Source organism: Lithobates pipiens, unplaced genomic scaffold (genome assembly GCF_037356315.1).
Source record: "Lithobates pipiens isolate NorthernLeopardFrog02 unplaced genomic scaffold, aLitPip1_a1.2 Scaffold_13, whole genome shotgun sequence".
NCBI lineage: Eukaryota > Metazoa > Chordata > Amphibia > Anura > Ranidae > Lithobates > Lithobates pipiens.
Genome location: NW_027507718.1, coordinates 278,276,914 through 278,296,757, shown reverse-complemented (window position 1 = coordinate 278,296,757; position 19,844 = coordinate 278,276,914).

Genomic DNA, 19,844 nt, shown 5'->3' with positions numbered 1-19,844 from the left:
GGTGCCTGAGTAAAGATGTCTGTAACTACTTGTCAGTACTCTGGCAAGTAATCCGGCTAATATTTCATAGTGATCTGTTATGCCCCATACACACAACAACAAAACCGTGTTTTTTCGTCCGAAGGATGTTGGCTCATACTTGTTTTGCATACGCACGGTCACACAAATATTGTTGAAAATTCCGAACGTCAAGAATGCTGTGACGTAGAACACGTACGTCGGGACTATAAAAAGGAAGTTCAATAGCCAGTGTGTGACCCTTTGGGCTCCTTCTGCTAATTTCGTGTTTATCTTGTGTCAGTAGAAGTTTGGTGGTTTCACGCTTTTCAGCCTCGTGCTTTTCAGTTAGTGCTTATGGGTTCCTATCTGTTCTTCAGTGCGTGCTGTCAGTTCATTACTGCCTTTCAGTGCATTCTATTTAATAGTTCGCTTCTGTTTTTCGCTGCGTTCTTGTCCGCTCGTTTCTGATTTTCAGTTCGTACTTCTCAGGTTCTTTCTGATTTTCAGTGTGTTCTGTTAGTTTTTTCTGACCAGCCAACCGTTTTCAAGTCATGTTGTGGATACATACTCATTGTAGAGTTCGTGCTGTGCTTGGACATAGTTTTGAAGTTCTTGCTTGGAACCAAGTCCAGTCTATGAACAGGTTGAGGAGGAGTTCATAGACGAAGAATTGGTTTTTCCATCGTGACCAATTCTTGCACATGCTCCTGTTGCCAGAGATCCAGGGGAATAATCCCGATGATTTCAGGAAAAGTCTCCAGGATATCAAGTTTACAACTGGAATCTCCCCCAGGCTCTGGGAATCATTATTCCAGAGACCCGTTCTGCCATAATTCAGGTCCTGCAGAAGGACTATATTAAGGTACGTTTTATCCTATTCTATGTCTTTAATGTTTGCTAATGTATTGTATTTATTTAATCATTCAATAATTACCATGATTGTAATATGCTGTGAATGTTCTCTTTGTCCTCATGCATGCTGGAAGCTTTTAATGCTCCTATTTTTTCCTTCCTGCATATTTGCCTTCACTAACCTCCCCAGCATGCTATCCTGGGCCCATACACACCTAGCCTAGTCACTTAACAATGTATTTTGTCAGCTCTATTGTAGTGCTTACCTTAAACACCCCCTAAAATGTGTCCAAATGTTTTTTTTGTTGTCCTTAAATTCAGGCAGAGTGCAAGAGGCTTTTTTTGTGGGGCCCAAACTCATTTGGAACCCCCCTAACTACTAAGTCAGCCGATACCAATCCTCTATCTGATGACTTTGTCAAACCCATACACACTATACCTACCTCTTTTGTGGTCAGATTTATGGATGAATTCACCAAAGCATGTAGTGCAAGGGCCTGCCTGAATACTTTCAAATGGTACTGTTTAAAGTTTTGTTCTCCTATTATCTTGATAGGTAATTACAGAATGTAAAAATGTGCTTCAATTTGTACAGTGTGTATTCATAATTTTGGATTATGACACTTCTTACCTGTCCAGTGGGCTGCCAATAGTGTAAGTAAGGAGGGGCTGGCCAAAGTAACACGCATTATTTATGCATTCAGCTCTTAATGAAGTGGAGACGGTTATCTGTCCAAAACATCTCCCCCCCAAAAAACATCTCCCTCCCTCCCAGTTTGCCCAGCAGTTGGGACTTCCCTAACTGCTCTGGGGCAATAGATGGAAAGCACGCCCACATCGTCCCACCCCCCAACTCTGGGTCATACTATTATAATTGTAAGGGGTATAATAGTATTGTGTTGTTGGCGGTGGTGTCAGCAAATTACGAGTTCCTGTATGTGGACATGGGGAAAAATGGCCGGATGTCGGATGGTGGAGTCATCGCCCAGATGGAGTTCTTCAGATGGCTCCAGAATGGCAGCCTGAAGTTGCCACCTCCTGAAGATAATGTGGCGGGACTCCCATTTGTTTTAGTCACGGATGAAGCTTTTGCGCTGGAGGACCATCTTCTGCGTCCATTCCAGATGAGGACCCTCACCTCGGACCAGAGGGTTTTAAATTACCGGCTGTCCAGAGCCAGAAGAGTGGTGGAAAATGCCTTTGGAATAATGGCCGGTTCCGCCTATTTCTCACAGCTTTCAACGTGGCAGAATATAAAATCAATCACATTGTTCTTACATGCTGCATATTACATAACTTTTTGAGAAAAAATGCATCAAACTATATGGCCTCAGTTGAGACTGAGGCCAGCTTATTACTGGATTAAAGGACTCTAATGGCTCTTGAACCTGGCCATCCTGGCTTGCCCCCCCCCAAAGAGCCTGTGAAGTTTGCCAAAAGTATCTAGAGTACTTTACGGGTGGGGGGGCCATTGATATGCCAGAGAATATATAAATATTTTTTAAATAATATTTTTTTTTTAGAAACTCATATTTCATTTGATTTACTGCTTGTGTTTCTTATCTGTCTCCTAGGTTCTTCAATCGCCTTTTATTTTTGGCCATTTTCTTCAATAGTGCAAAGATAACTTATTTGTTACATAAGGTGACAATCTCTTCTTCAGCTTACTATTATGTTGTGGGTCGGCTACACACACACCTTGTTTTTTTTGTTAATGTATGTAATGCATTAATGATAAAAATAGGCATCATAAAATGGCATGATTGGGGCAAATTTTACAGCACTGTGGGAGTTATTTACTAAAGGCAACTCCACTTTGCACTACAAGTGCACTTGAAAGTGCAAGTGCCGAATGTGCTTTCTCCATTATGAACGCTAGTTTTACAAGACCGAGCTCTTCCATCTCATACTTGATTCTAAGCATGCGTGGAATTTTCTAAGGATATTGAAACAGTACGGAGAAATTTCAAATTTCAAAACAAACCTTGGAATATCTTAAATATAAACAGACAGGAAGAAGTGAAATTGCAAAAATAATTCCATTTACCATGGAGAAAGGAAATATCTGGGAATCAGATTGACTAATTCCCTAAGGAAATTATACTTAATAAATTATATCCCTCTGTTAGATGAAACCAAGATGGAAGTAAAAAAAATTTCAACACGACCTCTTTCCTGGATAGGGCGTATCAATATGGTCAAGATGGTGTTGGTTCCGAAAATTTTATTTTAAGTTTCAAATGTTACCTCTAACACACCCACAAACATATTTCAAATTTTAAAAAGTTTAATATTAAAGTTTATATGGCAAAATAAAAAAACGAAAATAGCATTTACCGTATTTATCGGGGTATAACACGCACCGGCGTATAACACGCACCCCATGTTTAGGAGGGTATTTTAAGAAAAAAAGTTTTAGGAGGGAAGTTTAACCACTTTCAGACCGGACCATTTTGCTGGTCAATGACCAGAGGTCTTTTTACAATTTGGCACTGCGCTGCTTTAACTGGTAATTGCGCGGTCATGCAATGTTGTACCCAAACAAAATTTGCGTCCTTTTTTTCCCACAAATAGAGCTTTCTTTTAAAGGTATTTGACTGACTCTGCGATTTTTATTTTTTGCAATATAAACGTAAAAAGACCGCAAATTTTGAAAAAAAAAGATATTTTCTACTTTTTGTTATTAGAAAAATCCAATAAACTCAATTTTAGTCATACATTTAGGCCAAAATGTATTCAGCCACATGTCTTTGGTAAAAAAAAGTCAATAACTGTATATTTATTAGTTTGCGCAAAAGTTGTCACATCTACAAAGTAAGGTACATTTTCTGGAATTTACGCAGCTTTTAGTTTATGACTGCCTATCTCATTTCTTGAGGTGCTAAAATGGCAGGGCAGTACAAAACCCCCCCAAATGACCCCATTTTGGAAAGTAGACACCCTAAGGAAATTGATAAGAGGCATGTTGAGCCCATTGAATATTTTATTTGTTTGCCTCAAGCGATTGAATAATATTATTAATAATGAATAATTAATAATTAATTAATAATAAAACAAAATTTATTTTTTTTACACAAAGTTGTCACTAAATGATATATTGCTCACACATGCCATGGTTATATGTGGAATTGTACCCCAAAATACATTCTGCTGCTTCTCCTGAGTACGGGGATACCACATGTGTGGGATTTTTTGGGAGCCTAGCTGCTTACGGGGCCCCGAAAGCCAAGAACCGCCTTCAGGCTTTCTAAGGGCGTAAATTTTTGATTTCACTCCTCACCACCTATTACAGTTTTGAAGGCCATAAAATGCCAAGATGGCACAAAACCCCCCCAAATGACCCCATTTTAGAAAGTAGACACCCCAAGCTATTTGCTGAGAGGCATGTTGAGTCCATGGAATATTTTATATTTTGCCACAAGTTGCGGGAATATTACAAACTTTTTTTTTTTTTTTCACAAAGTTGTCACTAAATGATATATTGCTCACACATGCCATGGGCATATGTGAAATGACACGACAAAATAAATTCTGCTGCTTCTCCTGAGTACGGAGATACCACGTGTGTGGGACTTTTTGTGAGCCTAGCCGCGTACGGGGCCCCGAAACCCAAGCACCGCCTTCAGGATTTCTAAGGGTGTAAATTTTTGATTTCACTCCTCACTACCTATCGCAGTTTTGAAGGCCATAAAATGCCAAGATGGCACAAACCCCCCCCCCCCCAAAATGACCCCATTTTGGAAAGTAGATACCCCTAAATTTAGGGGTACACTAGTGAGACTCACAGGTAAAAAAGCACCTAGGCTGTCAGCGACTGTATCAAAACGCTACAAAAAAAACTGTTAGCGATCGCAGGGATCAGGCCTGACTCTGCGAACGCTGCAGTTATGTGTGTTGTGTTTTGTAAGTGACAGTGATCGATCGATACTGCACTTGGGTGGGCTGGGCTGGGCTTGGCGGACGGGCTAAATGCAGGTGCTAGCAGTTATCTGGGCTGATCCCGCTAACAATGCGTTTTGGGAAACCTAAACTGCTGGCGACACTAATATAGATCTGATCAGATACTATATTACTAAGGGAGGTGTATGCTTTGCGCGTGGGTGTTAGCGGTACTGGCACTAACCTGACGCTGCCTGGGGCGACGCAGACCTTATCTGACCCTCAAACTTATATCACCCGCCGGGTGATCAGGGGGTTAAACCTTTATTAGGTAATAAATGGCGGGTGCCCTGAAACTATAAAAAAATAACTAACCAACCAGCGTCACCTGTAACAGTTATATGGTGAGCACTGGTGAAAGGGTTAACTAGGGGGCAATCAGGGGGCTTTATGCGGTAGTATATGGGGGTCCCTGGCGCTATAAAAAGCTGCGGCGAACCTAAATACCTACCTGCCTAACTAGCGTCACCTGTGACGCTAATAAAGCGATCAGAAAAATGATCGCTTATTAGGCTGGGTTCACACTGGAGCGATGCGGGAACGCCGCGAATCCGCGGCGGGTTCCCGCATCGCATGCCTCCCAGCGGCAGTTCACACTGCCCTATGCGAACTGCTGGGAGTGTCAGTGAAATGTTAATGACACCCCCAGATCAGTTTGCATATCGCAGTGCGATCTGCAAACTCGGACAGGAATCGGATCGCATGGTGTGAACACCCATGCAATCCGATTCTGCTGCGGACCAAAAAAAGGGTCCCGTGCGAGTTTGCGGTGGGTGCGATGCGAATTCAGCCATACTATCTGTATGGCTGAACTCGCATCGCACAGAGATCGGATGTGATTTGCACTGCAGTGCGGTGCGAATCACATCCGTTCTCATAAACCGCTGCAATGTGAACCCAGCCTTAGTGACACTGGCGACAGGGGGTGATCACGGGGTTAAACCTTTATTGGGGGGGGTTAGGGGGGTACCCTAGAGCTAAAGGGGGCTAACCCTAACTGCCCTAACAGTTATTGCAGTCACAAATGACACCAATGCAATAATAAATAAACAAAAAAAAATGCAATTGGTGTCACTGTGACTGGGGGTGCAGGGGTGATTGGGGGGGTGATCGGGGGGTGAAGGGGGGGTGAAAGTGTGCCTGGCATGTTCTACTGTTAGTGTAGGGTTAGGTGCAACTCACCGATCCTCTCTCCTCGGTGCCCGGAACGAAAAAGACTGACACGGAGGAGAGATTACATCACTTACTCTGCCTGTGTTTACATTACAGGAGAGGAAGTGATGTAGAGGAGGGATTTCATTCGTCAGGAGCGATCACGAGGGGGTGGCCATGAATGAATGACCGCCCCCTCATCCCGGATCGCTCCTGCACGGAATCCGACCGCCGCTGGCACCGGGGGGGAGCCCGATCAGGCCCCCCACCTGCGGGAAGGCAGGGACGTACATGTACGCCCATATGCCTGCCCGTGCCATTCTGTCGACGTACATCGTCGTGCTGCGGTCGGCAAGTGGTTAAGGAAAAAAAAACGTACATTTAAATGCCCGTCAATGCAGCCTTATCAGTGTGCATCTGCAGCCTTGTCCATCATTGCAGAATGATCAGTGTCATTTGCAGCTTGCCCAGCATCATTTGCAGCTTGCCCAGCACTGTTTGCAGCTTTGCAGTGTCATTTGCGGCTTGCCCCGCGCCGTTTGCAGCCTTGCCCATGTTTAAATTTCCCGCCGCCGAGACAGCCCGAGCGAGCGCCGCCGATGTGGGGGCACAACAAGCTGCAGCATTGAGCCCAGTCCTGCATCCTTCCGAGTTGTGGCCCTTTTGTGTGGCTTTTAGGTGCTCTTGCCAACGGGCAGAGTGGTGGGAGGTTAAATGCCTTGTCAAGCAATGGTTGATGTTTTTAACCCGTTTGATGTGCTTTAGACAAAATAGCAACAGTGCGATCCGCTGTACTAAAAAGGGCCCAGAAAACTGAATTGTGTGAAGTGGACCGGGAAATAACAGCTCCACAATGTGATGGAATAGGGTGGCTGCTCTCTACTCTTCCATGATGTCTGCCTCATTGGGGTTGTTCCTCACTCTCACTTTCCTCCTCTGCTCTATCTGGCACCCAAGTCAAGTCAGTGACCTCATCATCAGCATCTCCTCCATCCTTATTACCACTGGAGACAACTTGACAGTACACTGCGACTGGGGGAACATGAATGGCAATTTGTGTACCATTTTTCTCCCCTCAATATAGGCTCATGTTCCTGCCTTCCTCAACCTAGGACCCAACCTCTGAATTGAGTAATGGCTGTGCATTGACAAGTTGCTGATGCTGTGTTCAAATAACTCTGTTAACTCCTCCATGCCTGATGCTGGGGCTATGGCAGGAATAGCTGTGGACAAGGAGACAGGTTTGGCCACTCTGACAGCTGCAGGGGACTGCACACTAGTCTCTGCTTGGGTGACAGAGGATTAGGAGGATGAGGATGGTTTAGTAAGCCAGTCCACCACCTCCTCTGCATGCTGTGGCTGGATAGCACGGACAAAATCACTAAAGAGAGATGATGCCCTGCCTGAGGACTGACCACGTCCACCTTTGCCTGTGGATACATAAGCTGCTGGCCCCCTTACCATGGGAATGTCTGCCTTTTCTTGCTGTCCTCCCAGACATGATATGAATGAAATGAAATATACAGCCTTAAACTTGCAATAACGCACAGAACTATATGGCGTTAATCTTGCAGTAACTCAATTAAATATATGGCCTTAAACTTGCAGTAACTCACTCAACTATATATACGGCATTAAACTTGCAATAACGCAATTAAATATATGGCGTTAAACTTGCAGTAATGCATTTAAATATATGGCCTTAACTACCTCAATACAGTGCACTTACTGCCCAGATCAATTTTCAGCTTTCAGCGCTCGGACAGTTTGAATGACAATTATTCAGTCATGCAACACTGTATCCATATAAAATTTGCGTCTTTTTTTCACACAAATAGAGCTTTCTTTTGGTGGTATTTAATCACTAGTGGGTTTTTTTTGTGCTATAAATAAAAAAGACTGTACATTTTGTGAAAAAAGTGCCTTTTTCTTTGTTTCTGTCATAAAAGTTTACAAATTAGTAATTTTTCTTCCTAAATTTTGGGCAAAATGTATACTGCCACATATCTTTGGTAAAAATAACCGAAATTAGTGTAAATTATTTGGTCTTTGTGAAAGTTATAGAGTCTACAAACTATGGTGCCAATCACTGAAAATTGATCACATTTGACCACACCCAATGTTCTGAAGGTCTATCTCATTTCTTGAGACACTAACAAGTCAGGAAAGTACAAATATGGCGTTTTTTCCCCACAATTCTTTGCAAAATGAAGATTGTGTTTTTTTGTTTTGTTTTTTGTTTTGTTTTTACAAAATTGTCACATTAACAGGTTATTCCTCTCACAGAGCATATGCATACAACAAATTACACCCCAAAATACATTCTGCTACTCTTCCTGAGTATGGTGATACCACATGTGTGAGACTTTTACACAGCCTGGCCACATACAAGGGCCCAACATTGAAGTAGCACCATCAGACATTCTACGAGCATAAATAACACATCTCATTTCTCAACCACCTATTACACTTTTGAAGGCCCTGGAGAACCAGGACAATGGAACTGCCCCCAACATGACCCCTTTTTGGAAAGCAAACACCCCAACGTGTAATCTAAGAGGCATAATGAGTCTTTTGAACGGTTCATTTTTTTTCCAGAAGTTTTTTGGGAAATGTGGAAAAAAATTGTCAATTTATCAGATATTTCCAACACGCCTGTGCATAGCAAAGATGACACCCCAAAATACACTCTGTTATTCCTCCTGAGTATGGCGATACCACATGTGTCAGCCTTTTACACAGCCTGGCCACATACAGAGGCCCAACATCCAAGTAGCACCATCAGGCATTCTGGGAGCATAAATTACATATATAGTTTCCTGGCAACCTATCATTTTTGAAGGCCCCTCATATTTCTAACACATAGAATGTACATACCAAGAATTACAATCCAAAATAAATTTTATTGCGGAAAGAGTAAAAAAAAAAAGCATTACCTGTGCTTTTAGTAGTATCCACAGAGGAGAGCACTGGTCCAGGCAGCAGGTAGGGATGTGCTTAGCGACAGCAATTGTAATTATCCAGTACAAGGATATTGTCAGCACAGCACAATCCATAGAAATTGTCCAGGCAGAGACAGCCAGCACAGCCATAATATTAATCCTGGTACACTGTTACCTGCAGACACTCATTGTTGTACCGCTCTCCAGCCCTTCATAAACATACTGCCTCTTGCTACAGCTAATTATTTGCATAGTCCAGGTAGTGGTGTGGTCCATTTATGCGGCAGGCAGAGGCATGATGGCAGTAAGTCAGCAGCAGGCTGAGAGCCGCAATCACAGGTGCACAGGGGTAGAGGCTTCGACCCACCCAAATCTCTATGAAGCCTCCGGACTACAGACCCTAATCCAGAAATTCTGAAACCCGGAGAAAACTAAAAAAATTGTTTTCTCCATCTGGAAAAATTATTCTGGAGCCCCTCACATATGTGAGCCACCTGTGTACTACAATAGCAGGGCAACAGATCAGTCCAAGTGGTAGGCAAAAGCATAGTCCATAAAACAGGCCAGGGTCAGTTCACGTGCAAGCAGTCCAAGTGGTAGGCAGTAGCGTAGTTGATAAAACAGGCCAGGGTCAGTTCACGTGGAAGCAGTCCAAATGGTAGGCAGAGGCATAGTCACAAAACAGGCCAGGTTCAGTTCACATGGAAGGCAGTGGCATGGTTATTTGGGGAAGCATGCAAAATGGTCAGCACAGATAATGGAAATGGTTAAAAATATGGGCTAATATTTTAGGGATGTATGATAAAGTTGGAAGTAATCACCAATGTAAAGGCCAGGTTGGGAGGGACACAGGGGATAATGGTAGCCGGTATCTTTTCGAAATCCTATTTTTTTTGCCATTTTTGGCCTGCTTCAGATGGTGGAATGTGGAAGGGTGTTGTGCTTGTGCAGTACAATAGACACAGATTGGTAACTCACTGCTCCTGGCTCTTCTCTCCTCACACTGGCAATGGTGTGTCAGGAGAGAAGAGCTGGTAACAGCTAGTTACCGCTCTGTGTTTACATTTTGTGATCGGCTGTGAAAGGATCACAGCCAATCACATGGTAAACAGCCGCCGGCCAATGGCTGTTTACCAGCATCGGTGACGAGCAGCGTTCCCGGGAACACGCCACCACCGATGTGCACGCACAGCGCGCCTGTCATCGGGTGCATGTGCCGTGCACAGTGGGGTGGAACCATCTGTTATTGGTGCCGTGCCTTCATCACAGCTGATTACTTGGTAAACAGCCATGACCAATGGCTGTTCACCTCCCCTCGGTGGCGAGCGGTGTCTCTGTGACACCGAAGGAACAGGGATGCGCGCACATGATCGTGCGCATACCCATACCGTCATATGATGCCCTCCCAGAACGAGAACCATGCCGCCAGGCCATCATATAACAGCCGACAGGCGGTTAAATTTGCAGTAGCGCACAGAACTATATGGAGATAAACTTGCAGTAAAGCAATGAAATATATTGTTAAGCTTGCAGTAACGTAATGAAATATATTGCCTTTAACTTGCAGTAAAGCTATGAAATATATTGCCTTTAACTTGCAGTAAAGCAATGAAATATACGGTGTTAAACTTGCAGTAATGCACAGAACCATATGGCATTAAACTTGCAGTAACGCAATAAAATATACAGCGTCAAACTTGCAGTAACACACAGAAATATCTGGCGTTAAACTTACAGTAACGCAATTAAATATATGACCTTAAACTTGCAGTAACGCACAGAACTATATGGTGTTAAACTTGCGGTAATGCAATTAAATATATGGCGTTACACTTGCAGTAACGCACAGAACTATACAGTGTTAAACTTGCAGTAACACAATGAAATATACAGCGTTAAACTTGCTACAATGCGGGGGCGTGAACGAGGCAAGACTCGAATCTCCTAAGCTCCATCTATCCTCCTGCAAACTAACCCGCTGGAACCCTTCGAACCGACCTTTCCGAGTTGAAATATGAGGTACCGGGTAGGGGAGATTCCAGGGCACAAGAAAACGCCGTCCTCATCCGCAAAGAAGCCCAAGGAGAGCTGTCTTCTGCCGCCAAAAGATCCAAGGTGGCTTACGTCTCAGCGTGGAGGAGACGCTGGCCCCACCCCCACCATCTTGGCTCCTGTGCCGTCCACACAGTGCACCAAACAGCAGAGCACGAGGATGGAGCAGGGATCAGGCTGGTGGTACACCCGGAGCTTTCATTAACTCCCTTATCTCCGTAATTGGAGGTGGATACAGCGGCACTCACAGGCCCAATTCTGGAGGCGATAGCTGCATCCAAAATGGAACTCATGGGGCGCATAGACTATCTGGCATCCGAATAAAACCTGATCAGCCATGACCTGGATAAGATTAGGGGAAGACTTACCACTGCTGAAGACCACATATCTGAGGTTGAAGATGCATCACATTCCCAGGGCTCTCAGCTGTCAGAACTTCCCTTCAACATCACACAGATGATGCAGAAGACAGACAAAGGAGGAATAATGTAAGGATGGAGAGTCTGCCTTAGGGCACGGAGGGAGCCAAGCCGGTCCTCTTTGCTAAGCAATTTTTTAAAAACCTGCTCTCCTTGGTAGATCTACCACCTACTTATGTGGTGGAGAGAGCGCACCGGGTGCCCACAGGTACAAGACCCCCAGTCGCCTACGAGTTCAATACAAAGGCACAATCACGTTTTTTGATTCTCCGCAAGATGCATCCGACTGGGTAAATGGCAACCCCTAAAAGTCAAATGTGAATCTACTTCTTTCTGGTTATGGCTGGCGATGTTGATTTGTTTTGTTCCTTTACATATATAAATGTATAACAGCAGGGGGGGAGTTTACTGTCTAGTATGTTCCTTATATATCTACCTAGATGTTTAGCATCAAACTCATTAATACCCTTGCTAATGCATCTCATGGGCTAGAAGGTTGCTGGTTCACATATACTCTTCATCTACTTGATATTTATAAGTGGATAGCAACCTTAAAATATAAGGGGGTTGAACAGTAAATTTAAAGAGCAATCGTTTTTCAGTACCTTAAAAAAGTGAAGCCGCATGTCATCCTCCTGCAGGAGACCAGGGGCGTTCCAAGCGGGGGGCGGGGGGGAGCGTTCCGCCCTGGGTGCCACACATTGAGGGGAGGGGGGCATTGCTTTGGGGGTTCACTCTGCACTCAGAAACTGTCTGACAGAATCCTGAAGGGAATCCCTGGCTGTGGCTACTCTGTTTTTTGTGACCTGGAACACCCCCAGCACTGCGGCCGAAATATTATGGTCTGGTTTCTGTTTTCACCTACTAGCTCCACCCACCACTGCTGAGCAGCTGAGCTGAGTGTGCCATCATTCAGCGCGGGGGTGGCTGCTGTTACACACTGTGTTCACACCATCTTCCAAAGTCTAAACCTCCCCAGCTGTGTGGGTTGTGAGAAGACGCGGGAGAACTGTGTCTGTCCTGCCATCCTTACTGTGCTGGTCTGTCATAGAAGGGGAAGGTGGGGGGTTGCTGTGTCCACCACCACCCAGGTATAGTGTAGCTGACCTGATGGGGGGGTTGCAGAATACAGGCGTGTGCTATGTACAGGTTGCAGAATGCAGGCGTTTGCTATATACAGGTTGCAGATTCCACATGTGTGCTATGTACAGGTTGTAGAATGCAGGCGTGTGCTATGTACAGGTTGTAGAAAGCAGGCGTTTGCTATATACAGGTTGCAGACTCCAGATGTGTGCTATGTACAGGTTGCAGAATGCAGGCGTGTGCTATGTACAGGTTGCAGAATGCAGGCGTTTTCTATATACAGGTTGCAGAATACAGGCGTGTGCTATGTACAGGTTGCAGAATGCAGGTGTGTGCGATGTACAGGTTGCAGAATGCAGGCATGTGCTATGTACAGGTTGCAGAATACAGGCGTGTGCTATGTACAGGTTGCAGACTCCAGATGTGTGCTATGTACAGGTTGCAGAATGCAGGCGTGTGCGCTATGTACAGGGTGCAGGATGCAGGCGTTTTCTATATACAGGTTGCAGAATACAGGCGTGTGCTATGTACAGGTTGCAAAATTCAGGCGTTTGCTATATACAGGTTGCAGAATGCAGGCGGGTGCTATGTACAGGTTGCAGACTCCAGATGTGTGCTATGTACAGGTTGCAGAATGCAGGTGTGTGCTATGTACAGGTTGCAAAATGCAGGAGTGTGCTATGTACAGGTTGCCGAATCCAGGCGTGTGCTGTACACATGTTGCAGAATCCAGGCATGTACTGTATACAGGTTTCAGAATCCAGGCGTGTGCTGTATACAGGTTGCAGAATCCAGGCGTGTGCTATATACAGGTTTCAGAATCCAGGAGTGTGCTGTATAAAGGTTGCAGAATGCAGTTGTATATTGCTGTGTGACCACCACCCACCTATAGTAGCTGAGCTGTGAGCTTACCTGGTAAGGGGAGGGGGGGGTGTTGCTGTGTTTACAAACCAGGTATAGAGTAGATGAGCTGATCTGATAAAGGGGGGACTTACACCCACATCTTGCAGCCATCAGATCTGTCCAGCAAGCAGCAGGTCACAGCAGCACCTTGCCATCTTCCCTGCGGCCATCAGATCCCATCCACGGTCCAGCAAGCAACACACCTTGTCAGCAGGTCAGTTCCCAAATCTGAATCAAATCATCAATGCCAATGATGCCATTGTCTGCTGTCCCCAGGGACAGATCCGATCCAGAGATCGCCATACAGTGGGATCTCTGGATCAGATCTGTCCCTGAGGACAGTAGATAATGCAAAGTATGGGCCATACTTTGTATTGTCAGCTGTCTCCCCGTCTCACTCTGATGTCTCCCTCATAGCAGCTCCAGTCCAGCTCTCCACTTTCCTGACCTTGGCACGATCTGTCCAAAAATGTGGCATCTGCTCACACCTGAGTGACTGACACCTCTGTCCTGTGCCATCTATTGTCACTGGCTACCATGGATGAACAGCATTGGCTGTTATTACAAGGAGCGGGAGGGGACGTCCCCATCACCTCACAACTCCGCCCAGGTCTCCCACCCCACCTGCAGACCTGAGCCACCAGCCAGCTGGCCAGGGACCCGAACAAAGCTGAATTTGCCTTTGATCGGGTCTCCGATGTAGAAACCTGGAAGCGATAGCACAGTGTCACTTCTGGTTTACTCGGTAGCCAACAGCGCCATTTAAAAAAGAAAGCAGAATTAAAAAACACTGATCTTGGCCGAGGAGGGTGTTTTATTGTGTGTGTTTTTACAGTTGGGGGGGTGGGGGTGCCAGATATAGGATGGGCCCTGGGTGCCAAATGCTGTAGGTACGCCCCTGCAGGAGGCTCACCTGGAGGGAAGTAAAATTCTTTCCCTGCGTAAGGTCTGGATTCAACGGGCATTTCACTCTACATATTCAACATATGCTAGAGGGACCTCTATCCTGACTAGCAAGGCAGTCCCTTCCACTATCCACCAGGTGTTCTCTGACCCGGGGGGTCAAAATGTGGCTGTGGTACTGGACATTCTTTACAGGAAAATGGTGATTGTGAATATATACTTGCCTCCTCCTATACAGATACAAGTACTTTATGACCTTATGGTATACCTAGCCCCATATCTAAACCTACCCACAATATTTATGGGAGACTTTAATGCCATTTTAGACTCGCTATTGGACTCCTCCAATGCCAATAGACCGGCTTCATCCGATCTATGCACTTAGATGGTCGGCGCGGGTCTCACGGAGCTGTGGCGTTGGAAGCACCCTGGTGTTGCATCCTATTCACACCTGTCTGCTACACACAGATCATCTGCCAGGATTGATCTGGTGTTTGGCAACCATTCATTGTTAATGTATGCAAGTGAGATTGAATATTTGGCTGGGGAAACATCAGACCATTGCCCACTTTTGGCCACCCTTAAGGTCCCAATAAGGGGAAGGCGGGGTGGCTGGATAATGTCTCCGGACTGGTTGCAAGAAGAACAGTTTGCCTCGCAGGTACAGGAGTCCATTTCAGCTTACTGGTTATCTAATGTTGACACGACAGACCCATCAATGGTGTGGGCTGCATTTAAAGCAGTAGCAAGGGGTGAATGCATCTCTGCGATTAAGGCAGCTAGAAGAGACCATAATGCACAGGGGGAACTACTTATTAGTAAAGAGAGGCAGCTAATGCCCATGCCATCTCTTCATCAGAGTCTAACTTCTGCTGGAGACTCAGCGACTTGTTGCGTTGCATTTTTCGGAGCTGGGTAAAACTGAGATAGGGAAGAGGGCAGAATCACTATTTGCTAAGGGAGACAAAAATGGAAAACTCCTGGCCCTTTTGGCAGCAGATCAAACAACCCCAGTTAGTATCCCAGTCATTAAACACACGTCAGGGAATATAATTACTGATCCTTCTGAAATACTAGAGGAATTTGTGAGGTACTATACTAAACTATATTCTCCAATAACACGGTATGATGTCAGAGAGCTAGAAGAGGTACTGAGTGGCCTCTCTCTCCCCACATTAAAAGAGTCAGATGTAGGTCTTCTGGATGCTGACATCACCACTCAGGAAATAGAAACAGCAATATTAGCTTTCCCGCCACACAAGTCTCCGGGCCTGGACTTTTACCAACACTTTAAGGCTCAGCTAGCCCCAAGGCTCAGTTCCCTTTTCGATCACTGTTTAAAAAATGGTGCCCTCCCCTGTTCAATGATGAAGGCTTACATGGTCCTCCTCTTGAAACCGGGCAAGGACCCACAGGAATGTTCATCTTATCACCTTATAGCATTATTAAATGCAGATTTTAAGATTCTAACTAAAGTTTTGGCATCATGACTGGCCAAGGGCATTCCTTCATTAGTTGGCATTGACCAGATGGGATTCATGCTCGGGAAATCCACTGACACCAACCTCCAGGGATTGTTCATCTACAATTAGATACTACAGATACCCCTGAAAAGGTGATAGTGTCTATAGACATTGAAAAAGCCTTTGACTCAGTCGATTGGCTCTATATGCACAGAGTTTTGGAGGAAATGGGTTTCTGACCTAATTTCCGACGATGGGTCACTCTTTTGTATAGTGACCCTCGGACTGCAATCTGGCTGGAGCTGTTTGTGGTGGGAAGGGGACCGAGACAATGTTGTCCCCTTTACCCTTCCTTTTTGCCCTAATGATCGAGCCAATAGCTAGAGCGTTGCGTCAATCTCGGGAGGTGGGGGCTATACAAGTGGGTTCTATACGGGAGAGCCTTGCCCTCTATGCAGATGACCTGCTCCTGTTCCTCAGGGACCCGAGAACATTTTTACAGGCAGCCTTGCACATACTCGATAGGTTTTCCTTCTCGGGTCTCAGATATGAATTGGACCAAGTCATCCATACTGCCATTGGGGCCGAGGGTACAAAGAGAGGATAATGATGGCCTCCCACTACAATGGGTTTCAGCTATCACTTACCTGGGGGTAAAGATTACTGCGAATACATACCACAAAATCTCTTTCCATTAATCCCCCGGCTGACACAAAAAATACAGGCATGGAAAAAGCTTCCCTTATCATTAATAGGAAGCATAAACCTTTTAAAAATTAAATTTTTGCCAGTAATATTATATTTTTTAAGACACTCTCCAATATGGGTCCCCAAATCCTTTTTCCATAAACTAAATAGCATTATTGGATCATTTCTATGGGCTCCCAAGCCACCCTGCATAAGTATAAAAGTACTTCAAGAACCCTAGGAGGAAGGGGGGTTAGCACTTCCTGATCAGCAAAGTACTACCTGGCGGGTCAGATGGTCTTTGCAAAATGGGCTCCTATGAGAGCTTAAAACTAGCACTCTATAGAGGTCCAAAGTCTACCTTACCATAAACAGAATTTATGAAGGCAACCATCAAAGCCTGGGAGGTGGCCACAACCCTAATGTCCCCTAGCTATATTGGAATCACACCGTCTGCACCTCTGTGGATGAATTCTAAGCTGCTCCCCTTCTATTCACTACCGGACCCGATGGTATGGGCTAGTAAGGAAGCCAAATTGTTAGGTGATATTACTAGAGAGGGAACATTTGATCAACTAAAAGCGAGGCAAGATTTACCTAACACACATTTTTTTTCCGATATCTACAATTACGCCATGCATTTAAATCTCAATTCTCTACCCAGAAGGGTCGATATTACCATCTGCCCTGGAAGACCACCTAGTGGATGAGGAATTGCCTAAACCTCTCTCAGCTACATACAAATCCTTCTTCAAAAAAACTCCACTGGCAGTGAGTAGATGTAGGGAAAAATGGGTCGCAGAGATCCCTGAGGTGAAAATTGGGAGGATATGTGGGATCGCCCTTTTAAACATTTAGTATCCGCTAGGGGCTGTCCTATCCAGCAAGGCTGGGACTCATATACCCCTCTGCCACTCAAGGGGCTGTAAGAAAAAGTTCTATAAAGTCTGGCAACCATGGTTGGATTCCGCTACGACAGTAGGTTGATGAAAAAAAAATAAAGCTAGAATTTGGTCTAATTTATTCTTCCCTGTTTGTGATATTTTGTTTTCTTTTTCGTTTTCTGTCATTCAACTTATCGTAATACATATGCATGGAAAAGGAGTTGGGTAATATAAATTTGTGATGTTGAAAATAAAGGCCATGCTCTTCAAATGTACATGAACATTCTACAGATCCTCCTCCTGCATCCAGAAGGACAAGGGATACAACAGAATGCCTGATTACAATTTATTGGTGCTTTTAGAGTAGAATGTATCTTGGTTGTATTTCAAACTATGTTAGTTCTAATTTCAGCCCTGTGAGGCCAGAGAAGTGAGGGTATGTTGCCCTCTTGGAATGTATGTTCTATTTGATATGTTGTGTATGAACAAAAATTGAATAAAAAGAATTTATAAAAAAAAAAACTTGCTGCAATGCAATGAAATATACAGCGTTAAATTTGCAGTAACGCACAGAACTATATGGTGTTAAACTTGCAGTAACACAATGAAATATATGGCGTTAAACTAGCAGTAATGCAATGAAATATACGGTGTAAACTTGCAGTAATGCAATTAAATATACTGCATTAAACTTGCAGTAACACAATGAAATATATGACGTTAAACTTGCAGTAATGCACTGAACTGTACAGCGTTAAACTTGCACTAATGCAACTGAAATATACTGAATTAGGCGTGCAGTAACTCCCAGAAACGGTCACTACACTCACAGTAACTGAACTATCCCTACATTCACACTAATGTAAAGATAAATGGTGGTGTGCTGCCCTTAAGCTGGCCCTTGGAGGGCATCCTGCCTCGTTGGAGATGTGCCTCTTCCTCCTCTCTCCTATCAGGCACCCACGTGGAGTCAGTGACCTCATCATCCCCTCCCTCCTCATCACTGGAGCAAACCTGGCAGTATGCTGCAGCTGGTGGAACATGACTGCCAGATTGCTGTCCTTCTTGGGCATCTCCTCTCTCTGGGCTCACGCTACTGCCTTCCTTTATCTGGGTATCATCATCAGAGCATTCAAAACCCTGGGCATCCTCCTGGAGCATGTACCCAACATTGTGCTCAAACAGTTCGGGGGACTCCTCAGGAGGACATGGTGGGTCTAGGGAAGGAGTGACTGATGCCATTGAGACGAGGGAAGAGGCCGCGTTGGCAGCTGCTTTGCCAGTACCCTGAGCTTAGGTGAGAGAGGATGAGGAGGATGAGGAGGGCTTGGCCATCCACTCTACCAAGTCTTCGGCATGTTGCGGCTCAACGCGTCCAGCTGCCAAAAATAAGGACAAGCATGTCCTGTGGCCACGTGTTGATGATGATGCACCTCGTCCATGACTAGCACCGTTGCCTCTAGACACAGAGCCTGCTTGCCCTCTTTTATTGGCTTGCGACTGTCTGCATCTCCTTGTTGGTCTTCCAGACATACTAATGGCCTGCAGGGAGATGAGAACAGCAGCAATTGGGGTAGCTTTAGGTGCACACTGAGCAGATGGCACAGTACACTGACTGTAACTGCTGCAGCTGCCTGTGGTATAGGACTAGAACAATCCGAGCAATTGGGGTAGCTTCAGGAGTATACTGTGCAGGTGGCACAATACACCGACTGTAACTACTACAGCTGCCTGTGGTATAGGACTAGAACAACACAAGCAATTGGGGTAGCTTCATGTGTACGCTGTGCAGGTGGCACAATACACCAACTGTAACTGCTGCAGCTGCCTGTGGTATAGGACCAGAACAACTCCAGCAATTGGGGTAACTTCAGGTGTACACTGTGCAGGGGGCACAATACACCGACTGTAAATGCACTAGGTTCAAAAGAAATTTAGACACTGTTTCTGCCTATCTGTCTCTGAGCCGTCTGCAACACACTAAGCAAGTCCGCCGTGCAGGCGGCCTTATATAGTGTGGGGCGTGTACTAAACCCCTGAGCCATAATTGCCAACAGGCATCCTGCCTGTGGCCAATTATGGCTCTCCTCGCTGCCAGCGCTGTGATTGGCCAAGCATGTGGGTCATAGTGCATGCTTGGCCAATCATCAGCCAGCAATGCACTGCGATCCTGCAGTACATTATGGGCCGTAAGCACCACTCGAATATGGCGCGAACGGCCCATAATGTTCGGAATTCACCCAGCTCATCCCTATTTTCTAGTACTGCTCCCCAGCCTGAAAGGCTGGCATCCGTCGTTACCACTTTCCAGATGACTGGTCTGAAGGATTTTCCTTTCAGCAGATTCTGGGTTAGTAACCAAGTGAGGCTTTGGATCAGCCTTGGGGCAGCTGCATTGGAAAGTCTAAAGCTTTAATTGTTTTGTTCCAAGCAGACAGGATACTGTTTTGAATAAATCTGGGCATAGGGAACTGCTTTGAATGAAGCCACCATGGTTCCTAGCAACCTCATGCAAAGGCGAATGGAGGGATCGCCATTTGACCTGACCATCCACACCAGCTCTCT